The sequence below is a fragment of the Labeo rohita genome, unplaced genomic scaffold, assembly GCF_022985175.1.
Source record: "Labeo rohita strain BAU-BD-2019 unplaced genomic scaffold, IGBB_LRoh.1.0 scaffold_501, whole genome shotgun sequence".
NCBI classification, from domain to species: domain Eukaryota; kingdom Metazoa; phylum Chordata; class Actinopteri; order Cypriniformes; family Cyprinidae; genus Labeo; species Labeo rohita.
In genome coordinates, this window is record NW_026129422.1 from 6417 (window position 1) to 14619 (window position 8203).

An 8203-nucleotide genomic window follows, 5' to 3' on the forward strand; every position below is an offset into this window, starting at 1 on the left:
CCCGTAGGATTTCATATGAAACTTGTAATTTGTCTTTTTTCCACTTTCGTTCTGCCTTTCTACAAGCCTGTCTAAGGGAACGAGTAGTATCATTATGCCAAAGTACTGAATTTTGCTTACGTTTTTTCACCCTTAGTGGTACGATAGAATTTAAGATACTTGAACAGTTATTATTAAAAATACTAAGATGTTCATTTGCATCCAAGCAACAGGTGAGAGAGTTCATAACCTGGGTAGCACTTAATAGTTCATACTTCGAGGAGAATTCTTCACTTGAGCGATCCGTAAAAATACGAGTCCAGCATAACAGTGATGATTGGCTTGGATTATTTCCATCGAACATCATAGAAAACCGAATAGGCAGATGGTCAGATATACCAGCGTCCATGATCTTTATATCCAACAGTGACAGACCACGAGATAGGATCAAATCCAATGTATGTCCCTGGACATGAGTAGGTCCATTCACCCATTGCACAAAATCAAAGGAATCAAGTAAACTAAGAAAATCCTTTGAAAGTGGTTTAGAGCCACAACACACATGGATGTTAAAATCTCCCAGTATTAAAATCCTGTCATAACTAACGACAATTTCACTCAAAAATTGAGCAAATTCATTAAGAAAATCCTTATTAACATTGGGTGGTCGATAGATGACAGCAAAAACGACAGGGTTCACTAGAGAAAGTTGAAACACCAGAACTTCAAAACAGTTATGAGGCCCAGTTGATAGTCGGCTGCAGAGATACGAGTTTTTGAACACTGTAGTCAAGCCCCCACCACGGCCAGATAGCCGAGGTGAATTTAAAAAGCTACAGCCCGGGGGCAGGAGTTCAGTGAAAGGACTTAAATCACCAGGTTTAATCCAAGTTTCGGTGATACACAAAGCATCCAGAGCATGTAGAGTAAAAAAGTCATTTAAGATAAAAGTCTTATTTACCAGAGAGCGTGCGTTGATTAAAGCCACATGAAACGGCAACTCTCCCTGGTGTTGTGTGGATCTACGAATCGGTCGAAGATTAGACTCATTTACTCCACCACTACGAACACGCGGAGGAAAACGGCGCAGAGAAACAAGGCTGGGGACAACTGGTCGAAGCCAACGATACGATGCATCCAGCGAATGCCAATGAAGACGTAACCCGCGGATCATCCCAGTCCCGGCAGACAGCAGGCAGACGGAAGATCTCAGACGAGCTGCAACTCCACCTCGCTTTCCGCGTTTCCTCCTTCGCTTCCTTTTCCAGGGTAAGTCAGTAAGATGCCGACACTGGCAAGCAGAGAAAATACAGGAATGAGTGGACCACGGAGAGGGACAAGGCACACAAGCGTCAATCCTAGGTGACGTGCAAGTGTCGGTCCTAACTGTTTCAAAAGCCACTCGAATGTTCAGAAGTGTTTGGCGATCATACACCAACGCCGTTTCACAGCTAATAGTTAAAATAGACATTAATAAAAACATAAACACTAAAAACAACAAAGACAGAGAGAGCGAAAAACGGCGTGCCAGATACAACGGCGCCATCTTGCCGAAGAACTAACAAGCTATGGACACTAACGACTTGCCTGAGGTAAATGAAATGCTACATGACGTTTTATTTCCACGCTGTTTTGTTGACGTCGTTCCACGGTTGAAACACTGATTGAACGATTACATGAGACATTTATTTGCGTTAATACCAGTACAGTACAGAAGTTTGTGGTCTTGTGTCATGCTGTCTTGCAGGTTCATTCTGAGAATCAAGTCACTGATCAGACCTGTTTTGCATTTTCAGTGTGTGTATGTTTTGCCATGCTACATGATACCCTTTTTCAATGTTCAACAATTAAAAAAGAATACCAGAATACCACAAAAAAAGAAGAATATCAGGGGACAAATGCTTATGAGTTTGTTACTGCCCAGAACTTGGTTTATTGTGGTTTTTATATGTAATGCCATAACCATGCACTAGGTGGCTCTATGCTCTATACCTCCACCTGTATATAGCCAGGTAGGAGTAGAGAAGAAGCTTGTAACCTTGGTAAGGAGGACTTCTCTTGGGTTTACCAAACTGCTATGAGTCTTGTTTGAGAAACATTTCTAACTTACTCAGGCAAGTGTTTTCTTTTTGTCATTGCTAATTTTCTTGCTAAACTGTACTTAATGTAATTATGTATGTTGATGGCATGTGTTGATCTGGGAAGTAGCATGTAATGCTAGCCTATGTATTTTATTTTAGAAGGACTTTTTTTCTCCCATACCATCTCTATAATCATTGGTTTGTGGTGTATTGTGTTCCTAATTATTATGTAGAGTTATGAGTATTGAAGTGTCAAAACTCTTCCAGCAATTTTTAGAGAAAAGGTTTAGCAACATTTCTCACAAGGACTCAAACTAGATTAATCTACAAGGACATTTAGACTTCTCATTGAACCGTCAATCCATGGTCAGATAACTTTTCTTTTTCTCGTCCATATATCCACAAGTTCCCTACGCCCCATGAGGCCTTGCGTCAAAAGTGGGAGCGTCTTCCAGTTTAAAGTAAACAAGCGGGACGTGACACTCATTCATTCAACAGCTGACAGGAGTGACGGGCAAATGAAGCCTCGTGAAGCACTGAGACTTTCCTCTGACTGATTCAGAAAAAGATTCAAAGCTTCGAGAGTGTCGAAAACAGCGCGATCTGGTGGTTAGTAAAAAATAAAGCAGCCAAAAGCCTGTAAGCTCTGTCAGAAAAAGCATTCACCACAGTTTCCATAGATCGACTCGACTTTTGTGTTATATGCACAAATAAAAGCCTAAACGTGTGTGTTTGTTTGCTGAATTTCTGACTCTGATGAATTAAATTACCCATTAAACAGTTCCATTAAATGCCAGTACGAATATCAATATGATGTCATGTATCACGTCATGTTCACTGGACGTGACCAGTGCGAGAAGCCGCCATTTTCTCAGCGTCTGCAAATGGAAGCGAGTGAAGGACGATTTTCGTTAAGTAAAGATTAAAAATTTAAAGTCCTCATTCATTATGTGTGTCCGGGAGTAGTTTGGGATCTCATGGAATGCGGAAAAAGTCGTCAAAGAGATTTTATTGGAAAATGCGCTGATGCGGTTTTCGCCTCAGAAATAGTCTTAATGACCTCTTCTACTGAACGGAAGAGATAGCTTTAATACAACGTCTGTAAGTTTCTAATGTCGTATTTACAGAAGATTTAGATGTTAATAGAGGGTTATTAACAGATTTACATGTTCATTTGTAAACTTGTTTTCGCAATTAAACGGAACATTAGTTTCCTAAAGAAAACAGTGTCGAGTAATGAAGATTAGTCTAATTATTTTGAGGCTGATGAAGTTTTAATTATTAAAAGTAATGTCTTGCATGTAACATTTGCTTTTTTTTTTGTAGATGTTGAAAGCCAGAGACATAGTAGCGCTTCATTCTTACAGGATTGATGTGAGTCATTTTAGAAAATACATGTTTCTGTTGTCTCCTGCCTGTTTACTTCACATTTTGATGCAACAATAGTATGATGACTTGTTCACATTTTAATTACCATTGATGTCCGTGTTTTTCATTGCAGAACTCAAACCAACTTTGGAGTTAATGACACAGAAGCCTACTTGTGTGAGAAGGGATCTTCTCAGCTTCTTCATAAGAGAGGGAAAGACGGTTCAAGGCAAGTAAAGGTCGTAATTTTATGTTATACATTTTTTTTTTGTCTAACAGTAAAAAAAAGTTTTATGTAGAAAGTCAGAGACATAGGATAGCTTGATTCTTTTGAGATTGATGCAAGTTATTTGTAATGACACAGAAGTCTGCTTGTCTGCTTGTGTGAGGAGGCGATCTTCTCAGCTTCTTCATAAGAGAGGGAAAGATGGTTTAAGGCAAGTAAAGGTCAAAATGTTATCTTTTCTTTTTTTTTTCTTTTTTTTTTGACAAAGTGCAAAGGAATGTTTTATGTAGAGGTTAAAAGGCCAGAGACATAAGAGAACATTATAAAACAGTCTTGTTACCTATCCTTAGCAAATTGGATGCACCTCTGTCTAAAGGAGGAGGCCGCCCTGGATACTGTAAAAGATGTTGTACGCCTTTGCTGAGCTGATTGGGCTTCATGACTACATCAGTTATCTTAAAGAGATAATGAAAATTGGCAGTGATGCATGTTCTGCATGTGATCATGGACTATGAAACAAACAGTAAGTGTATAGTCTGTAAAAAACAAAATGTCAAATACTGTGCTGTTACAATACTTTATATATTTGCTTGTGTTAAATGTTATAATATCAGTGTTAATGTTGTGGTTTTTTAGTGTACTGTCATGCCAGAATAGTTTGTGTTAGAACACAAACAAACAAACTATTAACTAATTCTACAATTATTGTAAAATAGTGTTGTACTGTAGTAGTTTTATACAATATACAAAATTTACCACAAAAAGTGAAATTTGGTCTTAAACGTTATAGTCAGCAAATGTTCAGTGCTTCATTTATAAACACTGTACCTGCTAATCCTTTTTCTGCATTTCTTTTCACATGCATGTTACTTTTGAATGTTTTTATATTTTGATAGTCATTCTGTGTGTGTTAAAGTGATTTGTAGATTCAGCAAATGTAGCTCAATTTTGGGTTCATTTTATAAGCAGTGTACCTTTTAAACCTTAAAAAAAATTTCTTTTCAACATGCTGGATTGAGTTAGTCCCTTTTGAATGGGTTTTTTACCCAATTTGGGTTGTTTTTAACCCAGCATAATGTGAACTGTTTTGTGTTTGAGTATTTGAACAATTCTCATTTAAGTTTAAAGGAAAGTCTGGTCAGTGGGTCCTTCTCTCAAATATATCTAATAGTTTGCCTCTTTAAAAGTTTTTAGGGAGACTGTTACACGTTATTGTGACTTTTTTTATAGGGTTGGGGTGGTGAACAATATGCTTTTCAGTGCTGTACCACAAGTGCTCTGTTTTAGTCAAGTAGAAAAATATTTTGTTTAAACTAAATGGAATAAATGATTAATACTGTAAATGAAAACATGTTTATAATACAACTAAAAACATTTTATAGTAACTTATTATCATCCAGGTACCTCAATTCTCTTTACAGTGTTGTTTACAAAAAAAAATAATAATAATAATATTAAACTATATTTATCTACCTATCTTTTACATAAAGAATTATTTAATGTCTTAATCAAAGTACCTGCATTCTGGAAAAAATAAAATCTTGATCTGCAGATGTTTGTTTTTAATCCATGATGGATCTAGTTTGTTTTGTAAAGCTAAAGAATAGGAAGCAAATGTCAACAGAAGCTTTGTGCATTCAAGGCCGCACATTCTTACATTTATTAAAGATAAGATGCATATTTCAGAAGAATGAGAGCTGGAGAAATACATTACAAGCTGCGTTAACTCAAACGCACAAGGTTAGTCACATGTGAACACAAATGAGTCGCAGTCAGCACGAAACGCCCAAGAAACAGTTCTTACTGCTAGGTAAGTAGCAGTCAGGCTCTGCTAATCAAATGCCCTTGATTAACTGTAAAAGCAGTTTGCTGCTCTGAAGCCTTCAGGTGTGTGTTAACACAATTCCAAAGAGAAAATACATCAGCAATGATGGCATGTTTGGAAGGCTTGCCAGAAGAAAGCCTATTCTATCTTTAAAAAAAAAAAAAAAAAAAAAAAAACACATGGCAGCAGGAAGTTAATTTTGCAAACTGGTATCTAAACAAACCATAAGACTTCTAGAACAATGTCCCTCGAATAGACAAGACCAAAGTGGAGATGCTTGGCCATAATGCACAGCGCTACACTTGGTAAAACCTAAAGAGCATATCAGCACAGACACCTCATACCAAAAGTCACACATGCTGGTGGAGGCCTGATGATTTTAGGCTTGTTTTGTAGCCACAGGACCTGGGCACCACACAGTCATCCACCATGGTGGTGATGCAATAATCCAGTCAAAGTTCAGACCTCATCCTGACTGAGCTGTGCATAAAGAAATGCCCTCCAGAATGATGTGAGAGACTAATAAAGTCATACAGAATATTATTACTTTATTGCTGATAAAAGTGGATATACAAGCAACTGAATCGTAGGATGTCGTAACTTTGTCACACATGGCTTTTCCACCTTGGCTATATTTTTGCTAAATAAATAATGATACGGTGCAATATGTCTTGTGATGTTGTTCATCTGAGGCAGCCCTGGTTGAGAGTGTTTTAACTTTTCATCTTCCTGACTGGTACAGTCACCTAAATTGTAGACTAATAAACTTTGTAGAATTGCATCAATGCCAAGTAAAACAGTTGAAAACCCCTAAAACCCTTGAAGCCCATAACTCAACATTTAACAGAAAGGGAAAAGAATTTGAGGAGTATTCTGGAAGATACTGTTGCTCGGGCAAATAAAAATGTATTTAAGGAATCCTTCATCACAACTTAATGCAACAGACATTCACAACAATTTTTTTATTCCTCTGCGTATAGACCCTTTTCACATTTCCGTGTTCTCAGAAGTGAAAGTCATCCAAAAAAAAATCCATGATAGTGTTTTAATGACTTCACAAAATAAGAAAAAAGGTAAATAAATAAGCAAATAAATAACAATAGATTGGTAATAAAAAACAAGAGCGATTAGTCAAAATGATGTCGAATTAAGGCAGAGAACACAGCTCAACCCAGACCAGGTGAGCACTTTGTTGGAGCTATGTTTGAATACCACCTACTTTAAATATAAAGATGTCTTTTATAGACAGAAACATGGTTGTGCTATGGGCTCCCCTGTGTCTCCTATTGTGGCCAACCTCTATATGGAAGAAGTAGAGAAGAAGGCATTGGAGACGTACAGTGGAACCCTTCCGACTCACTGGTTTAGGTATGTGGACGACACATGGGTGAAGATCAAGATTAATGAAATTGGCCCCTTCACTGACCACATCAATTCTGTAGATGATTATATTAAGTTCACTAAAGAGGAGATGAGGGAAAAGCAACTCCCATTTCTAGATTGTGGTATGTACCTAGAGAATGAAGGAGACCTGCAAGTGGAGGTTTATCGAAAGCCCACCCACACCGACCAGTACCTGATGTTCGATTCTCACCATCCTCTGGAGCACAAATTGAGTAATCCGCACTTTACAACATAGAGCGGGGACCATACCCACCAACCAGGAGGCAAGGATTAAAGAACAGAAACATATAGAAAAAGCATTGAAACAATGTCACTACCCGAAATGGGCTTTCATCAAAGCACAAAAGAATAAACCAAATGACCCAAAATCAGGAAACATTAAGATTAAGAGACCTAGAAGAAGTCACGTCGTTATCCCATACGTGGCCGGGTTGTCAGAGAAGTTCCGGAGGGTTTTTCTAAGCACAACATCCCGGTGTATTTTAAACCTAAAAATACTTTGAGACAGATGTTGGTCCACCCAAAGGACCAGGTTCCCAAACATCAGAAGTGTAACTTGGTATATGCAGTAAAATGCACAGAGGAGTGCAAAGATCTTTATATTGGGGAGACAAAACAGATGCTTAGTAAACGTATGTCTCAACATAGGAGGGGGAATTCTTCGGGACAAGAATCAGCTGTCTTCACCCACCTACAAAAAGAGCAACATAGTTTTAAGGATCAAGATGTTTACATTTTGGACAGAGAGGATGGATGGTTTGAGAGAGGCGTCAAGGAGGCCATCTATGTGAAAGTAGAGCGACCTTCTTTAAACAGAGGTGGGGGACTGAGACATCATCTGTCCTCAGCATACAATGCTGTTTTGAGAACATTACCCCGGCGCTTTACAGATAAACCAACTGGCTCCCCCTAATAGGCGGGGGCGGGGGGACACCAGTTTAAGCTGCTGGAGCAACATCTTCTCTGGCACACAATTGGACTAACATCTGTCATGTGGTTTAGATCATGTGACTTCTTTGTGTCTATAAATTGCCAGAGTTACTTCCTGTGCACCAAACAACTGATGAAGGTGTTTGGATGAACACTGAAACGTCTTGTGTTTTTAAGTATGTTTGTAAGTCCAGTGGTTTTTGTAAATTAAACTTTATTTAGATGATGTCGAATTTGCACTCTCAGCCTTTGTATAGAAAAACACAACTAGCTTTATGTAATTTAATGGCAAGGTGATAAAACACAAAGTATAGTGTTGTAAATGTACATTAATTAAAAAAAATAACAACAATAAAAAAATAACTGTGGAAAGGCATTATCATATGGATA

The 8203-nt window shown here is 38.0% G+C and overlaps 1 pseudogene; it reads left to right on the forward strand.

Annotated features, from left to right (window-relative positions):
* The first annotated feature begins 1110 nt into the window (after positions 1-1110).
* LOC127160943 (uncharacterized) lies at positions 1111-7988 on the forward strand (annotated as a pseudogene).
* The last annotated feature ends 215 nt before the right edge of the window (positions 7989-8203 follow it).